Here is a 20434-nt window from a genome sequence, read left to right on the forward strand (position 1 = left end):
GATCCAAACACATCCAGGCCTCCCCTTCTCAATTACCTTCTTCCCTATCCCTTACCCCAATTTGCTCTATTAATTAATTTGTACTTTTATAAAGTTTCTCTTGCCAGAATGTTGAGCAAAAATCACGTCTACCATTTCCACACAGCAGTTATTTCTATCTTCTAAGTTCCCTCCCTGTCTTAACTCCTTGGCATCCATTGTTTTATATTCTATTAGCTCATATGGGCAGAGGACTTGGCAGTTTGTAAAATGCTTTCACACATCATCTGATCCTTGTGATGTCCTTATGAGGTAAGCATCACAACCAATGTGTTTCCCATTCTCTATGGGAGATAGTTGAGGTCAATGAGCCTGAGAAACTTGCCCAGGACCCACTGCTGGGAAGTGGTAAACCCTATAAGGCAGAAGGAACACCATGTAGAATGACTCAAAGGCAAAAACCAGTATGGGACATTTGAGCCAGTGCCCACTGTTCATTATGGAGTATTAATGTGTAACACATTGGTGCCTATTCATATTACTTATTCTTTTTGATTCATTCTTGGTAGGTTTTATGCTTCTAGAAATGTATTCATTTCTTCTAGGTTATCAAATTTGGTGGCATATAATTGTATATGGCAGTTATTTTCTGATCATATGCATTCCTGTAGTGTCAGTTGTAATGGCTCCTTTAGTTTCTAATTTTATTTATTGAAATCTTTTTGTCTTGTTTAGTGTAGCTAAAGGTTTGAGAGTTTTATCTTTCAAAAATACACGTACATTTTAAAGATTTGTTTTGAGAGAGAAAGAGAGAGAGAGAGAGCACACAGGTGGGAGGAGAGAGAATCTCAAGCAGGCTCTGCACTCATGACCTTGAGATCATGACCTGAGCTGAAACCAAGAGTCAAAGGCTTAACTGACTATACTACCCAGGTGCCCTGATATATATATGTTTATTTATGTATGTAATATGTATGTCCAATGTGGGACTCAAACTCATGACCCCAAGATTAATAGTCATATGCTTTACTGATGGAGCCAGCCAGACACGCCTGTTTTATCTTTTTGAAAAACCAGCTCTTAGTTTCATTGATTGATCATTTTTTATTGTTCTTCTAGTCTCTATTTCTTTTATTTCCAGTAAATACCAGTGCATACCTTACTAGGTATGAATCTTTTTCAGCTTTGTCCAAAGGTTTGACATTACCCGTCCAATTAAGACAATGAGGATAATATATACTACTTAGATAAAACTCAGCGCATCACCTGCATGTTTTGCTATTCATTTTGCCCTCTCTATGACATTATACACACTTTTTACCCCATCATCAGATGCTATGTCCTTTAACCCACTGATTGCAACTTATTTTAAAGTAACTCTTAACTTCTCTCTGATAGATAGCTAAAGTTTTGATGGAGTGACAAGGAGTTGTAAAGCATAAAAAATTTTAGATACAAAATGGCCCTTTTGTATCTAAAGGATAACCTTAGACCCTATAAGCTCTCTTGAACTGTCTATTTCCTGTAGGCTTTGCCCACTACTTATTATTTTTCCAACACTAGCAAAATGACTATTTCATACAAATATTTAAGTGTTTTGTTGAATTAATGGACAATATAAAATGTGTATCGGGGGTCCCTGGGTGGTTCAGTGGTTTAGTGCCGCCTTCAGCCCAGGGCGTGATCCTGGAGACCCGGGATAGAGTCCCAAGTTGGGCTCCCTGCATGGAGCCTGCTTCTCCCTCTGCCTGTGTCTCTGCCTCTCTCTCTCTCTTGTGTCTCTCATGAATAAATGAATAAAATCTTTTAAAAAAGTGTATCTAGAACAGGGATAGGAGAAGAAAAGAGAGAAAAAGGCAAACATACTGGGGAAAGTTAGTTGAGAAAATGAATTCTACCAAATGGCTCATTTTTGTTAGGTACCAAGTTGAAAGTACATCCTCTTTCTTAATTCTTACTCTGCCTTGTCTTCACCTTCATCAAATGAAAACAAACAAACAAACAAACAAATAACTAAAGTTGATCTATGTGAAGTTATACAATGCCTTAGGGTTTTTTAGAACATATAAGTATAATGAAATTGGAACCATTAATTGAATCACACAATAATTCTACAGAGAAGAGAAAAAAATGTATTGAAAAGAAGAAACTGGTTCATAAAATAAGATTAAAAAATACATCTTTTAAAAATAAGATTAAAAAATACATCTAATCTTTTAATAAGATTAAAAAAATACATTTGAGTTTCAAGTTTAAAAAAATGCCAACACCAAAGACTGGCATCGAGTGGTAACAGTGGCAGTTTATTAATAATCTGTCATGTAAAGCTGACACAGTATATGCTGAATTCTGCTCTGCTTTACAATGAAATCCCATCCATTTTATTACTACCAGAATTAAATATGTTCTATTGAAAGGCTTTAGTAAGCTTAAATATGATTTAAAGTTCTTTTTCCAATACATTTATTGCTTTCCTAACACCTTATTATCAAGAAGTCAGATCAACAAAAGTCTAATCTTGATTCTCCCACATATCCATGGTATACCAAACAGGGAGCAAGATAAAACACACATGTTTATAGGGGTTGATAGGTTTGCCTTTAGACAAATGGAAAAGTCATAGCAACTAAATTACTTGTTTCTGACACGTTGGGAGCAGGGAGGAGACTGCTGGAAATAATATAGGGTAAGTATTAAATAATAAAGGGTAAGTATTAAAAGTTACACCTGTAGAATTCACAGATGGATAATTTATTTAATCAGAATCAGAATTGAGCTATCCAGATAGGAAGAATCTATTTAAAGGTGTAAAAAGGTGATTGTCCATATTCAGACTAAAGGATTTGGAGGAGGTATTTTATAAGTAAACATCAATGAACCAGATTTTCATAAATGGTAATTGAAGTTAAATTCCATTTTTTCTACGTATTGTTCAGTTTGGCTATGCAGGATTATATCACCACCAGTTACCTAACATATTTTACATGACCTCTGTTAGTGTCAGGCTTCCAAAAGTGTGCTATGAGGATCTGAGGGAAGACAGGCTAAAAAGCATATGAGCCAGTCCAATTAGTAGAAAGGTTAAGAGTCATTACACAGTAAAACAACTGGAACAGAGTTCAGGATTTGGCATAGCGATCAGTAAAGAAATAAGTAAAACTCTGTACTATAAATATGTTGAGTTAGAATACTAGTTTTCATCCATCAGATAGTTAAGAGTATTCTTATTACTGAATAGTAAGACCATAATCTCAGATACACTTGTCTTTATTCCATGATTAAAACGTTTTTCAAATGAAACTTGAGAATTTGTGTCTATTTCCAAAATCTCAGAATAGAAATATAAATACAAAAGCTCTGCAAGATTTCCAACTTTAATCTCTTTCATTGAAAATATTAATCATCAAGTAGCAATATTCTAACACCTACTACTAGATAAGAGTGCAGAGAGGAGGATGTGGGGAAAGAGGATACCAGGAAGTAAGTATACTACCCAAGATAAAATTTTGCCATGGATAATAGAAATGAAAAGGTGTGTGTGAGTGTATGTGTGTGTATTTCTCATTTATTGGAGAAAGCATTATATAACGGTACTTGTTAATAAATTTCTACAAAGAAGAGGTTTACAAGTTCAAAAGAAGAATAGAAGAGAAGTAGAACAGCAGAAGCCTCAGTTTTCCCCATTCTAAATTCAGGCAATTGGAAGTGACAATTTTTAAAGTTTCATAATTCTCAGATAGACAATTCCAAGTGAATTTCCATAAACCATAATTGACTCATGATCATTGGCTAAGTAGCTCAACATGTAATTCACCATGTGAATATAAATGGAAACTTTGGTCAAAATAAAAGTGTCTTAAAAAAATAAATAAAAGTATTTTTTGTATAAAATATTCAGAATATCAAGGTGAGCACTTCCTAAGGAGCTGGATTTGTTGGCATTATGTGTGCAAAGTGTTAAAGAGAAAGTACATAACACTGGATTTAGGAAAACCTCTGGGAGCATGACATAATGCACATAATGACTGTACTGTAGCCATCAGCTTCCAGGTGGTGAAGGGTTGTAGTGTGCTGTGGTAAGTGGTATGTTGTGGTAGGTGGCATGTTGTGGTACGTGTGTGTACACATGCACACAATGGGTCACACGAACAATTACATTCTTTTTCTTTTTTCTTGTCTATTTTCGCCCCCCCCACCCCCCGTTTCTTATTCCTGACCATACTATGGGCACTTGCCTTTTTGGAAGCTAACAAAAACTCGTTAGCTTCTCCCTGAGCTATTGCTTAAATAATTTCTTTTTTCCCCGTCTCACTCACTCCTTAAGCTTCATTTGGTATAGTGAAGACAGCATAAGCTTTGGAGGCTATCATGCTGGTAACATATGGAAAAGTTATGATTATCTGAGAATCACAGACTTTTAACTATGTACAATACGAGAGTCCCCTTTTCCTCCTTCACGTTTTAAATTCCTTGTTTCCTTCCCATTGTGCTTACATATAAAAATATACTTTGTTCTTCATTCTGCTCCAAAACAATTTCCCAAACGGTATTCTAAACACAAATCTGTGTCAGAATCCTCTTGGGACGCTTGATGAAAATTTCACTTCCGAGGTTTTACTCTAGATCTTACCAAATCAGACACCTTGGATGGTATGGGTACCTGGAAATGTGTGCTTTCATAAGCTTGCTTTGGGAAATGTGCACATGGAAGTTGCATACAACTGATCTAAACCATTATGCTTACGCAGTGGTTTAACAGTCTTGTATTAGGTTCTAGAAACTATTTTCTGAGAAAATCTTAATCATAGCTGGCAGGCTGCCTTCTAAATTTAACATAAGAAAAACTAAAAGTGGGAAATGGAATTAATTGCCCTTCGCAACAGTTCAACCTGGACGGAGATGATTGTGGGAGCACTGCACTCACTTGAATAACTCACCAGAAACCTGTGGCTGACTCTTCCTTTTGTGATTTTTGATCGTCATTCTGGATTCCTTGTATTACATGTTACTAAATACTAATAAATGTATTGCTTATTCATCTTTTCTTTCCCTCCTATATCCTAATTTTAGAAGAAAAATATCGTAATATAGTACAGAAATCATAAAGGACAGGGTTTATGGGTAAGAAGACAATTTTGTCACTCTTCTCTGAAAATTTGAGCATTTAAATGACAATGTGACAATATAATAAATATTTTTATTTCTTTAAATTTGTAAAAGAGTTTCCTGAATATTTCTCACTGCTTGTTTTTTATAGATGAAATAAACTGCTTCATATAGTAGAAGTAAGACAGCATGACATGTGGTTTGTCATTTCAAACCACAAATTCAATTATTGGTGTATGAAAACACATGGGTATGTTGAGTATAGTTCCATAGGATAACTTTTAAAAATTATATCAGAATATTGTGTGTGTCTTCAGTTACATGATTATTTTCTCTAGGAAGATCATAGGGCTTCAAATGAATGAGTGAAACACACTTGGCTAGCAATATTTTAAAATCATTTTTGTTTCAGTTAAAGTCACTGATGCTGACTATGAAAAAAAGAAGTATTACATTTTGACTGTCCAGTTTCCCCTTCTCAGAAACTATGTACAATCAAGGCCATTTTGTATGTGTTTCCTTTGCTATCTTCCCATCTCCATTGGCTTTTCCTGGGAGTTTAAGTGGTGTCACCCCCCAGCACTGTGCAACACCTCTCTAGGGGCCAGGAATATCCTGGCTTTTCTCATACAACAAAAGGAAATCCTTTGAGGTCTAAAACATTAAGTTTTCCTAAAGTAACTAGAAAAAAAGATAAGAGAGCCCTAACCAGAAGCAGTTGGGTTTATGGAATACAGAACCCTAATTATCAGCTACTACAGACTGGCTAGGCTGTCCCCCCATATGTCATATCGTACTTTCTCCCATCTCTTTTAAGGGAGGAGAAGTTCCACATGTAACTAGCTATCTTTGAAGAAAACAGATGATGTTTTATCCATGTGCAGGATAAAAGAAATCTTTCTTCTTTCTGGAGGGTCAGTGATATATTGTCAAAAGTCTCAGATGTTTCAGCATTTACTCAGAAGTCTCTTTTATTTTTATGTAGAGTAAACAAAACATCATCCTAAAATTCCAGAACTCAAAAAAACTTAGAAATCAGATTATTCCACTATCACATATTATAAATGATAAAATGAAGACCAGAAGGCTATACTTCTAGAAAATCTTACTAGATGGAAACATTCCCCTTATCTGCCTTCACTACTAGCAAACCTCGTATTCTCTCTTTAAGATCTAGTTCAAATTTTCTATCTGTGAGGTAGGACACTTTCATTGACTCCCACAGGCACTTATTATTACCCTGGCCTCTCCTATAACATTTGTTTCATATCCTTCTAATACGATCTATCATCTCTGGTACACCTCTCTGGCTGTGAAACCTTGAGCGAGTTTCATATCTTAATCTCAATTTTACTGCAATAAGCAACAGTCCCTCTCTCGGGGATACTATAAGGATTAAAATAAATAATCATTGTAAAGGATTTAGCACATTTCCTGGTACATCATGCATGCTCAACAAATCTTAGTGTTGTCAGGCTAATTTACGTATCCACATGTCCTTCCCTTTCACTAATTGGGGAGTTCCAAAATGAGCTCTTATTTGGTCAGTAGCCCAGTGACTGGCACTGGGTGGTGCACACTTTACCCTCAAGAAGTCTGCATTGAACATGTTAAAGAATGAATCTTTGTTTTGTTTTGTTTTGTTTTGCTTTTTTTGTTTGTTTTTTTGAAGAATGAATATTCTTACATGCCTGGTCCCTCATAAAATCCTTTCTCTGTCATATATCCTTCAGAATAGGCACAATGCCATTTAATCCCTTAATCAAAATTATTTCCAAAAGTTTAAAATAAAACATAGAATAAGCCAGTGCTTTGGTTATGTGTGTCCTTAGCAAAGTCAGGATTTTCTGTTTTACTTGAGAAATTTCATACCAAGTATAATTAATGTGTCCTTCTATGATTTCTCAAGAAGAAAATATAGTCCCACCCAAATATATTGGATTTTATCCTTAATTTATATTCAACCTTTTCCTGATGCTGTGATTTGACCTGAAAGTATTGAAGTTATATCTCTATTTCATGCGTGGGCAAATGCTCTAGCCATAGTATTCAAAACAATTTTGCATGGCAAGCTTTTTCTAGAACATTTTACCTGTCATGCTTGAAATTTACATTAGAAGAATAATTGACTTCCTTACTTAATGATATCTTTAAGGAACTATGAAAATTCATGAATAAAATTCTATTTTAGAATAATTTGAAGTAAAGAATCTTACTTTAATGATTCAGTTAATAGATAAACGCATACTTAAATATAATAAAACATGCTGTTATAATTATCAATTTTGAAAATAATCTATGATGTGAAAAAAATCAATATTCACAAGGATAAACATGTTTACTCTGTTACAGACTTACTGTAAAATTATGATGCCGTAGGAAACCCATCTCTATCACAGACTTCTATCTGGGTAGTCATACAGATCCTATGAACACAGGAACCCAATGCTATTAATAAGAGACAGATTAGAGGGATCCCTGGGTGGCGCAGCGGTTTAGCGCCTGCCTTTGGCCCAGCGCGCGATCCTGGAGACTGGGGATTGAGTCCCACGTCGGGCTCCCGGTGCATGGAGCCTGCTTGTGTCTCTGCCTCTCTCTCTGTCTCTGTGTGACTATCATAAATAAATAAAAATTAAAAAAAAAAAGAGAGACACGTTAGAACCTCTTCAGGTTAGAAACAAACTTCACAAAGATTTTTGTTTGAATTAGGTATTAGTTGATTATAAATGTTATCACTTATAACAGAGGAAACTCAACTTCTTGGCTTCAGAGACTTATCAAAATAAAAAGCCCCCCTTAGCTAAAAATTTTCATATAATACTTTCAGGGATAGTCTACCTTAGGTAAATGCATTTTACAGATTTTAGAGCAGGGGCAAAAAAGCTCATTTTAAAGATCTACACTCAAAAAAGAAAATTAGCATTGCCCCTAAATTATAGATGCTCCTAGCTTGTGATTTCTTCATTGATTCAGATATTATGAAATGGCGTTTTCAAGTTGGCAGAAAGGGTAACGGGAAGGTGGATCTCATTTATGCTGCTTCAAAATATTTAGAGCATTCGTAATTTCTCTCCCCCCCCTTTCTCTCTCTCTCACAAACACACACACACACACACACACAATTATCTCCTATAAGTATAAATATCCAGCACAATAGAAGTATCAACAGAATAATAATTACCGTATCTTTTAAAGTTGCTATATATTTTGGAATAATAATAGGTTTTCCTCAGTCTCCTCAGACTTTCACCATCCTCCAACTTGTTCCATTCATTTTACAATAGTGCAGATTATTGTCCGTTCCAGAGTACTTAGCAAGAATGTTAGGAAACCAGAAGAATTTCTAAGTCAAATTCTTAATGATAACATTGTGGTTTCTTTTAACACTTTACTTATGAGCTAAATGCTCGTGGTCTTACTCTAAGCACACAATGGAGACTTATTGATTTAACTTAAAAATAGATTGACCTCTTTGAATACAGCAAAAGAAATAAAGCACCTCTTACTCTTAAGTTTATTTTGAGATAACAAGGTATTCATAATGACATTATCTTTCTTTGTAGCCCACCAGATTGGAATAAGATGACGTAGTTGAAATGAATTCATATTCTGGAATGCATTCTATTAAATACAGTATATTTGAATTTTGTAATAATTATACATTGAAATAAACTCACTAATCAGTGAATGATTATAACAAGTAACAATACATTTCAAATAAGCATGCTTAGCTTATTTATTTGACTCTGAAATCAAAATTTCGAGACAGACTTCCTTGATTTATGATGGGGTTATATCCTGATTAACCCATCATAAATTAAAAATGTCATAAGTTGAAACGCACTTGTACACCTAACCTACTGACCACTATAGCTTAGTTTTAGCCCAACTTAAATGTGCCCAGACCACTTACGTTAGTCTATAGTTGGATAAAATCCTTTAATAATGTTGATTGTCTCATGTAATTTATTGAATACTGTACTGAAAGTGAAAGAGATTGGCCATGCGGCATAAGAATGGTTGTCAGTGTGTCAGTTGTTTACTCTTGTGATGGCATTACGGGCCAGGAGCTGTGGCTCACTGCTACTCCCTGGCATTGGGGGAGAGGACTGTGCTACATACTATCAGCCTGGGGAAAGATTCAAATTCAAAATCTGAAGTATGGTTTTTATTCAATGTGTATAGCGTTCACACGATTGCAAGTAGGGTATCATATGCGTATAATGAATTCTGAGATAATTAGGGTTTTAATATTACCATATTCTTCTGTTGCAGACATAAATTATGGTTATTATGGGTAAAAAAAAGGAGATCTTTGAATGAGAAGCCATTTGATTAAATTCCAAGTTTTTCTGTATTTATTAATCATGACTAATCTGATATGCTGTTCTCAAGATTATAACTAGGGATATGCTGGACAAAAATGGAGTGGGATGGTCTGAAGTAAATGCAAACAATTCTTATGGGCAAAATTTCAGATAGAATGTGTGAGAATACACGTCAGTTTATGATAGTGCAGATAGATATAAGTTATGATATAATTATGCTATTAAATAAATGAAATGAGGCATCAGGGACGACATGCTACAAACACAACTGCAAGGCAATCAGCTGTCCCACCTTCACAAACAGATTTGAGGAATGACAGGAAATTTTTGATTGCCGATGTTTTCAACCTTGCCAAAAAAGGAAGATACAAATGTATAGAAACTTCCTTGCAAGTTAATGAGGAAAAATGGTCCATTTTCATTTCTCTTCTATCAGATTCTCTCGTTTTGAGATGTGGTTTTCTAGAGACGATGATGGTAATGACAGAAGTTTATAGAGCTCTTTCAATTTTCACTTATTCTAGTAAATTCCTCCTTCTATATTGTTCTTACTTGTGCTTATGTTCAACTGCGAAAGGTCATGTGAAGGTTAGAAATTCTTTGCTCAATAAAATAAACTTTTCCTATTTTTCCCCAATTGTTTATTTAAGAATACCAGCCATTGCTACTCCTTTCCATTTGTCACTGCCCTGATCACACTGTAGACTCATTTTATAATCCCAAATACTGTTGAAGTCTGTTGTATAAAAATAGATTTAATCTCAACCCCGTAGAATGCAGAGGTCTCAATGGTTACCATATGTCTTTGCAGTGTCAATTCATACATATATTTACACATATCAACCTAGAACAATTAGCTACAATTGGGTTGCTAGATCATTGGCTTGAATGAATCCCTGGAATGTCTAGTATTTAATCTTTCTTCCCCACTTCTAATTTGGTTTTTATCTAAAGTAATAACTCCAAATCCATACTCTGAGTAGAAGAAAGTAAAACAATACATTCTCAATCCCAAAAGCAGTTATTGATTCTTTTTTAAAAAATATTTTATTTAGGGGATCCCTGGGTGGATCAGCGGTTTGGCACCTGCCTTTGGCCAGGGCGCGATCCTGGAGTCCCGGGATCGAGTCCCGCGTCGGGCGCCCGGCATGGAACCTGCTTCTCCCTCTGCCTTTGTCTCTGCCTCTCTCTCTCTCTGTTTTTCATAAATAAATAAATAAAATGTTTTTTAAAAGATTTATTTATTTATTTATTTATTCAACTACTGAGCCACCCACGCATCCTGAGTTATTGATTCTTTTACTAGCGCCTGTCTCCCAATTTCATCTTGACCAACTCAGTTGTGAATGTTTTTGCTATATAATCAATTGCTCTAATCTAGGACTCATGTTTGTTGTCTCTTTTTCTCTCACCCTCTACATTCAATCAGTTATTAAGTCCTTTTGATTCTGCCTCCAATAGATTGCAAATCCAGTCAGTGGTCCCATCCTGGTCTAGGACATCATATCTTTCTCTCTTGGAAATCTTCAAGTGTCTCCTCCTAAATGCTCTTTCCACTTCTAGTCTTACTTCCCACTAATTCATTCTCCATAAAGCACTTATCTTAAAACATAAATGCAATTACCACACACTTTTGCTTAAAAGCATCCAGTGGCTTCCAATGGCATTTACAATGAAATCCAATACACTTGTTATGGACTACAAAGCTTACTTCATTTCAAGCCCCTCTCCTTTTTACGTACTATGCTCCTGCTACACTAACATTCTTTTATTTCTTTGGACATTCCAAGCTCCTCCTTAATTCAGAATCTAGAAGTCCCATTATACTGTCTTTCTATCTCCATTTCTTCATGTAGTGAGCTCATCTTTCATGAGTTTACTTTCATGAGTAAAGTTATTAATTATCAATTTCTGTATTCATTATTCTACATTTGAGAATATTTTCCTTCATGACATTTATCAAAGGTGAGATTTATTTTGCACGTTTAATTCTTTTTCCCCCATTAAACTGTGAAATAAGTAAGATAAAAACTTTGTCAGCTCTGCCATTGTGAGATAAGTTAGACATTTTCTCAGCACAGAGTGAATTCTTCCTAAATTTGTTAATGGAAAGAAGGAAAGAGAGAGAAAAGAAAGGATGGAGAGAGAGATGGTTGGAAAAGGAATGTGTTTGAGAAACAAATGTTTGATTTAGCAAAAGAAACCCGGTAATCTGTCTAGCTCACATACAATTGTTTTTCTAGATAGCAAAAATTTACAGGGTATCTGCTACTGCCAGATGTTGTGCCAGGAACTAGAAAATATTTCTGTTTTTCATAGGGGAACTCTAACGTTACTTTAGGAGTTCAGTGAAATAAATATACCATTGAATAGGTCAACAGAAATAAAAGAAAAAATAGACTATTTCGTGTGTCCAATCATTTTATCCTGAAGTTCATTCTTCATTTATGTACCAAAGATTTTTTGTTATATATTTTTTCAGACTTTATCTCTTTTTGGTCTTTTTAAAGGGTGTTCGTGCTCTCAGATTATAATTTTATTGTATTATTCAATCTTTTAATTTTGAGTTCAGACTATGCATAATAAAACAATGTACATGTGTATAATTCTTTAGTTTATACCACTTTCCTTCATGTAGCATGTTAATTACACGTCTTTGAACTCTTTTGCCCCCAAGCGCTGAAATCTCTGTGAAAATCAAGTCAAGTGCCAGTATTTAACTGGCATCAATTACTTGTATCTGTGATATGTCTCTACCGCATTGTTCCCTTTAACTATCATTTACCTTCAGGGATGGCTTCATAAATCAAATCCTGAAGTATTTGTGTAAACCATGCTGTATTTCACAGGTAAACATTAATAAACTTGTTATTTAACTATTTGAAATGGCTAGTGGAGGATCAAACCTATCAATGCTACATACAGTCTTTGTACCAATCATCAAGATACCTTTCTGGTTTCACCACTGCTCCCCCTGCTCTAATTACCCCACATAGATCAGTAACTTAGTAAAAGTAAAAATCACCTAATTAGCTTTTAATTAGCACACACTCCATATTTCATCATCTTTGGCTATCTAAAATAGACAAGCAGATCTAAAAGAAGAAAAAAAAAGCTCTTTTTTAAAAAAAAAAACAGATACAAACACCACACTCTCCAAATATATGAAAGTAAATAAAATACAATTTTTAGCCTTAAGGATTTTAACCAATAAGCCCTATATTTTTCTCATCAGATTTTTCACTATTATAAAGATTTTTAAATGATTGCTAATTATTAAAAACAACCTATTATATATATGGTTTCTTTCATACTTTCATTGCTTAGGAGTTACTCCAAAGTTAATGATGGCTTGTATTATGGACCCAGAGATTTTTTTTTTAAATGGTCAAAATTGGGTACGTGAATATGAAATTATCGAACTTTCCATTTTAAGTGATTATCCAATTATGTCTCATTACGTTTCTTAAGTATTTCAACTATTCTGGAGACAGTTGAAGGTATTTAAATCAAGATGAATACTTCTTCACATGCAATTCAAACCATGCACAATAGAACAAAACAGTCTGTGGCAAGCATATACACATTTGCATAATTGACTCCGAATCTTAAGGAAGACTTAATACTGATTTTTACACTATTATTCCTATCAAGCACAAAACAGGTATGCGATGAACTTCCGTGTCATGGAAAACTTTATACATATACATGTCTATACATAAATCTCAAGGCAAATAAAATCTCAATGTAGTACATAATATTCTGTAGTTAATCCTTTAGACTATATTTATCATGGCTGTTATGTGTTTATGCAATTTATGAAACGTGATATTTTGGAGACAACTAAGTACATTTTATTAATTTTATTTGAATGCTAAGACTAAATTCTGAGTTTTTTTTAATGATTCTGTAGATTATTTATTTTGCAGGCTTCACTTAATATATGCTGGAAATAAATTATCATAGTACATTAAGAGTTAAAGTCAAATTTTGATCTTTATGTTGCTGAATGTTCATTTCAAAATTGTAACTGATGGAGGGGAGGGGCAAGAAGGCGGAAGAGTAGGGTCCCCAAATCACCTGTCCCCACCAAATTACCTAGATAACCTTCAAATCATCCTGAAAATCGACGAATTCGGCCTGAGATTTAAAGAGAGACCAGCGGAAACGCTACAGTGAGAAGAGTTCGCGCTTCTATCAAGGTAGGAAGACCGGGGGGAAAAAGAAATAAAGAAGCAAAAGGCCTCCAAGGGGGAGGGGCCCCGCGAGGAGCTGGGCAGGAGAGCCCCGTCCTGGAGGAGCAGGAGCTGCACCAACCTTCCCGGGCGGAAAGGGGCTCGCAGGGAGTTAGAGCAGGACCCAGGAGGGCGGGGATGCCCTCGGGCTCCCTGGGACACTAACAGGCACCTGCGCCCCGGGAGAGTGCCCCGAGCTCCCTAAGACGGCAGCTCGCACAGCGGGACCCGGAGCAGCTCGGAGGGGCTCGGGCGGCGGCTCCGCGGAGGGGGCTGCGGGGCGGGAGCGAATCCAACAGCGCAGGCCCCGGAGCACAGGGCGCCGGGACACAGCCCAGGATCCGGCCTCCCCCGGGACAGGCAGAGACCCAGAGGGCCCAGGACAGCAAGGACGCTCCTGCCCAGAGCTGAGCAGATCAGCGGCCCCGCCCCGGAGCCTCCAGGCCCTGCAGACGGAGAGCCCCGGAGCTACTGCGGGGGCTGAATCCCGGTTCCCAGAGCTGCCGCCCCACTGTGGCTGTTCCTCCTGGGGCCTCACGGGGTAAACAGCCCCCACTGAGCCCTGCACCAGGCGGGGGGCAGAGCAGCTCCCCCAAGTGCTAACACTTGAGAATCAGCACAGCAGGCCCCTCCCCCAGAAGACCAGCAACACGGACCAGTTCCAGGGGAAGTCAAGGGACTTAAAGTGTACAGAATCAGAAGATACTCCCCCGAGTTTGTTTTTTTTTTTCTTTCTGATTTCTGATTGCTTCCCCCACCCCCCCTTTTTTTCCACCTTTCTTTTTCTTTCTCTTTTTCTTCTCTTTTTTCCTTTTTTTCTTCTTTCTTTTTCTCTTTTCTTTCCTTCTCTCTCTCTCTTTTTCTCCTTTTCCCAATACAACTTGTTTTTGGCCACTCTGCACTGGGCAAAATGACTAGAAGGAAAACCTCACCTCAAAAGAAAGAATCAGAAACAGTTCTCTCTCCCACAGAGTTACAAAATCTGGATTACAATTCAATGTCAGAAAGCCAATTCAGAAGCACTATTATACAGCTACTGGTGGCTCTAGAAAAAAGCATAAAGGACTCAAGAGACTTCATGACTGCAGAATTTAGATCCAATCAGGCAGAAATTAAAAATCAATTGAATGAGATGCAATCCAAGCTAGAAGTCCTAACGACGAGGCTTAACGAGGTGGAAGAACGAGTGAGTGACATAGAAGACAAGTTGATGGCAAAGAGGGAAACTGAGGAAAAAAGAGACAATTAAAAGACCATGAAGACAGATTAAGGGAAATAAACGACAGCCTGAGGAAGAAAAACCTACGTTGAATTGGGGTTCCCGAGGGCACTGAAAGGGCCAGAGGGCCAGAATATGTATTTGAACAAATCCTAGCTGAAAACTTTCCTAATCTGGGTAGGGAAACAGGCATTCAGATCCAGGAAATAGAGAGATCCCCCCCTAAAATCAATAAAAACCGTTCAACACCTCGACATTTAATAGTGAAGCTTGCAAATTACAAAGATAAAGAGAAGATCTTTAAAGCAGCAAGAGACAAAAAATCCCTGACTTTTATGGGGAGGAGTATGAGGGTAACAGCAGACCTCTCCACAGAGACCTGGCAGGCCAGAAAGGGCTGGCAGGATATATTCAGGGTCCTAAATGAGAAGAACATGCAACCAAGAATACTTTATCCAGCAAGGCTCTCATTCAAAATGGAAGGAGAGATAAAGAGCTTCCAAGACAGGCAGGAACTGAAAGAATATGTGACCTCCAAACCAGCTCTGCAAGAAATTTTAAGGGGGACTCTTAAAATTCCCCTTTAAGAAGAAGTCCAGTGGAACAATCCACAGAAACAAGGACTGAATAGATATCATGATGACACTAAACTCATATCTGTCAATAGTAACTCTGAACGTGAACGGGCTTAATGACCCCATCAAAAGGCGCATGGTTTCAGACTGGATAAAAAAGTAGGACCCATCTATTTGCTGTCTACAAGAGACTCATTTTAGACAGAAGGACACCTACAACCTGAAAATAAAAGGTTGGAGAACCATTTACCATTCAAATGGTCCTCAAAGGAAAGCAGGGGTAGCCATCCTTATATCAGATAAACTAAAATTTACCCCGAAGACTGTAGTGAGAGATGAAGAGGGACACTATATCATACTCAAAGGATCTATCCAACAAGAGGACTTAACAATCCTCAACATATATGCCCCGAATGTGGGAGCTGCCAAATATTTAAACCGATTAATAACCAAAGTGAAGAAATACTTAGATAATAATACACTTATACTTGGTGACTTCAATCTAGCTCTTTCTACCCTCGATAGGTCTTCTAAGCACAACATCTCCAAAGAAATAAGAGCTTTAAATGATACCCTGGACCAGATGGATTTCACACATATCTACAGAACTTTACATCCAAACTCAACTGAATACACATTCTTCTCAAGTGCACAAGGAACTTTCTCCAGAATAGGCCACATACTGGGTCACAAATCGGGTCTGAACCGATACCAAAAGACTGGGATCGTCCCCTGCATATTCTCAGACCATAATGCCTTGAAATTAGAGCTAAATCACAACAAGAAGTTTGGAAGGACCTCAAACACGTGGAGGTTAAGGACCATCCTGCTAAAAGATGAAAGGGTCAACCAGGAAATTAAGGAAGAATTAAAAATATTCATGGAAACTAATGACAATAAAGATACAACCGTTCAAAATCTTTGGGATGCAGCAAAAGCAGTCCTGAGGGGGAAATACATTGCAATACAAGCATCCGTTCAAAAACTGGAAAGAACTCAAATACAAAAGCGAACCTTGCACATAAAGGAGCTAGAGAAAAAACAGCAAATGGACCCTACGCCCAGCAGAAGAAGAGAGTTAATTAAAATTCGAGCAGAACTAAATGAAATCGAGACCAGAAGAACTGTGGAACAGATCAACAGAACCAGGAGTTGGTTCTTTGAAAGAATTAATAAGATAGATAAACCATTAGCCAGCCTTATTAAAAAGAAGAGAGAGAAGACTCAAATTAATACAATCATGAATGAGAAAGGAGAGATCACTACCAACATCAAGGAAATACAAACGATTTTAAAAACATATTATGAACAGCTGTACGCCAATCAATTAGGCAATCTAGAAGAAATGGACGCATTCCTAGAAAGCCACAAACTACCAAAACTGGAACAGGAAGAAATAGAAAACCTGAACAGGCCAATAACCAGGGAGGAAATTGAAGCAGTCATCAAAAACCGCCCAAGACACAAGAGTCCAGGGCCAGATGGCTTCCCAGGGGAATTCTATCAAACGTTTAAAGAAGAAATCATACCTATTCTACTAAAGCTGTTTGGAAAGATTGAAAGAGATGGAGTACTTCCAAATTCGTTCTATGAGGCCAGCATCAGCTTAATTCCAAAACCAGACAAAGACCCCACCAAAAAGGAGAATTACAGACCAATATCCCTGATGAACATGGATGCAAAAATTCTCAACAAGATACTAGCCAATAGGATCCAACAACACATTAAGAAAACTATTCACCATGACCAAGTAGGATTTATCCCCGGGACACAAGGCTGGTTCAACACTTGTAAAACAATCAATGTGATTCATCATATCAGCAAGAGAAAAACCAAGAACCATATGATCCTCTTATTAGATGCAGAGAAAGCATTTGACAAAATACAGCATCCATTCCTGATCAAAACTCTTCAGAGTGTAGGGATAGAGGGAACTAACCTCGACATCTTAAAAGCCTCTACGAAAAGCCCACAGCAAATATCATTCTCAATGGGGAAGCACTGGGAGCCTTTCCCCTAAGATCAGGAACAAGACAGGGATGTCCACTCTCACCACTGCTATTCAACATAGTATTGGAAGTCCTCGCCTCAGCAATCAGACAACAAAAAGACATTAAAGGCATTCAAATTGGCAAAGAAGAAGTCAAACTCTCCCTCTTCACCGATGACATGATACTCTACCTAGAAAACCCAAAAGCCTCCACCCCAAGATTGCTAGAACTCATACAGCAATTTGGTAGCATGGCAGGATACAAAATCAATGCCCAGAAATCAATGGCATTTCTATACACTAACAATGAGACTGAAGAAAGAGAAATTAAGGAGTCAATCCCATTTACAATTGCACCCAAAAGCATAAGATACCTAGGAATAAACCTAATCAAAGAGGTAAAGGATCTATACCCTAAAAACGATAGAACACTTCTGAAAGAAATTGAGGAAGACACAAAGAGATGGAAAAATATTCCATGCTCATGAATTGGCAGAATTAATATTGTGAAAATGTCAATGCTACCCAGGGTAATTTACACGTTTAATGCAATCCCTATCAAAATACCATGGACTTTCTTCAGAGAGTTAGAACAAATTATTTTAAGATTTGTGTGGAATCAGAAAAGACCCCAAATAGCCAGGGGAATTTTAAAAAAGAAAACCATAGCTGGGGGCATCACAATGCCAGATTTCAGGTTGTACTACAAAGCTGTGGTCATCAAGACAGTGTGGTAGTGGCACAAAAACAGACACATAGATCAATGGAACAGAATAGAGAACCCAGAAGTGGACCCCGAACTTTATGGTCAACTAATATTTGATAAAGGAGGAAAGACTATCCATCGGAAGAAAGACAGTCTCTTCAATAAATGGTGCTGGGAAAATTGGACATCCGCATGCAGAAGAATGAAACTAGACCACTCTCTTTCACCATACACAAAGATAAACTCAAAATGGATGAGAGATCTAAATGTGAGACAAGATTCCATCAAAATCCTAGAGGAGAACACAGGCAACACCCTTTTTGAACTTGGCCACAGTAACTTCTTGCAAGATACATCCACAAAGGCAAAAGAAACAAAAGCAAAAATGAACTATTGGGACTTCATCAAGATAAGAAGCTTTTGCACAGAAGCTTTTGTATTTTTTGATACAGTCAACAAAACTAAAAGACAACCTACAGAATGGGAGAAGATATTTGCAAACGACCGCTCAAAGGGCTAGTTTCCAAAATCTATAAAGAACTTATTAAACTCAACACCAAAGAAAGAAACAATCCAATCATGAAATGGGCAAAAGACATGAAGAGAAATCTCAGAGGAAGACATGGACATGGCCAACATACACACGAGAAAATGCTCTGCATCACTTGCCATCAGGGAAATACAAATCAAAACCACAATGAGATACCACCTCACACCAGTGAGAATGGGGAAAATTAACAAGGCAGGAAACCACAAATGTTGGAGAGGATGCGGACAAAGGGGAACCCTCTTACACTGTTGGTGGGAATGTGAACTGGTGCAGCCACTCTGGAAAACTGTGTGGAGGTTCCTCAAAGAGTTAAAAATAGACCTGCCCTACGACCCAGCAATTGCACTGTTGGGGATTTACCCCAAAGATTCAGATCCAATGAAACGCCGGGACACCTGCACCCCGATGTTTCTAGCAGCAATGTCCACAATAGCCAAACTGTGGAAGGAGCCTCGGTGTCCATTGGAAGATGAATGGATAAAGTAGATGTGGTTTATGTATACAATGGGATATTACTCAGCCATAAGAAACGACAAATACGCACCATTTGCTTCAACGTGGATGGAACTGGAGGGTATTATGCTGAGTGAAGTAAGTCAATCGGAGAAGGACAAACAGTGTATGTTCTCATTCATTTGGGGAATATAAATAATAGTGAAAGGGAATATAAGGGAAGGGAGAAGAAATGTGTGGGAAATATCAGAAAGGGAGACAGAACATAAAGACTCCTAACTCTGGGAAATGAACTAGGGTTGGTGGAGGGGGAGGAGGGCGGGGGGTGGGGGTGAATGGGTGACGGGCACTGAGGGGGACACTTGACGGGATAAGCACTGGGTGTTATTCTGTATGTTGGTAAATTGAACACCAGTAAAAAATAAATTTATTAAAAAAAAGAAATATAAAAGACAATCTGCCCTCAATTTAAAATGTCTTTCAGAAGTACAAATTATATGTATGATTTTATTTACAAATCACACAAGTAAGTATATAAACTTTATCATTAATAAAATTGGGGTCTCTTGTTTTGGCAAGACTATTCCACGATGAAGAAACTGGATGGGTCAGAGAAAGAAGGCTTTGAGACTGAGAAAGATGTAATGAGCAGGAATGAAGATACATTGGCTTGTGTCAAAGAAACTGTAGGTGGGAAACTCCCAGTGTCTGAGAAACTAAGGGAAATAATAAGAGAGAGGAAATAGGCCCTTAAACATCTCTGTAACTCTAACATGGAGAGGGGAGGAAAACGAGGAGAATCAAAATCATAGTTAAAAGCAAAGAAGTGGACAAAGGCAAACACATGTAACCACCCCCATTGCAGGTTTCCAGCCTATTAGAGTAAGAAATGAAAAAAACCATAACTTTAAAGAAAACTATAAATGCTATCACTAGTTGATAATGGCATATTAATTGTACTGATTTAACAATATTTTGTATTGTTTGACCTGATAATTACAGAAATGTGCATCCTTAAAGAATTACTGAAAAACAAAAATACTGTAGAGGTGCAAAAATTAACGTGTAAAGAATCTTATAAAACTAGAGAAATTCAACAGTACAGAAAGTCAAGAAACAGGAAAAATGAAAAGATCAATGATCTGTGAAAAATAGAAAATAGAATGATGTGTCATAGATGGTAATGGAGAAAGTAGTTTCAGTTCAGTAGTAAAAGTGGACAGGAAGAGGCATGTGGAAAGGAATAGATCGGAAGATAAAGAGATATGTGAAAAAATTGGCAGCAAAATAGGG

General features: G+C 37.1%; 1 pseudogene; it reads right to left on the reverse strand.

Moving 5' to 3' along the window:
* The window catches only part of LOC140594269 (FAS-associated factor 2 pseudogene), a 73066-nt pseudogene that overhangs the window by 22161 nt on the left and 30471 nt on the right, over positions 1-20434 (reverse strand).

The sequence above is a fragment of the Vulpes vulpes genome, chromosome 10 (assembly GCF_048418805.1).
Source record: "Vulpes vulpes isolate BD-2025 chromosome 10, VulVul3, whole genome shotgun sequence".
NCBI classification, from domain to species: domain Eukaryota; kingdom Metazoa; phylum Chordata; class Mammalia; order Carnivora; family Canidae; genus Vulpes; species Vulpes vulpes.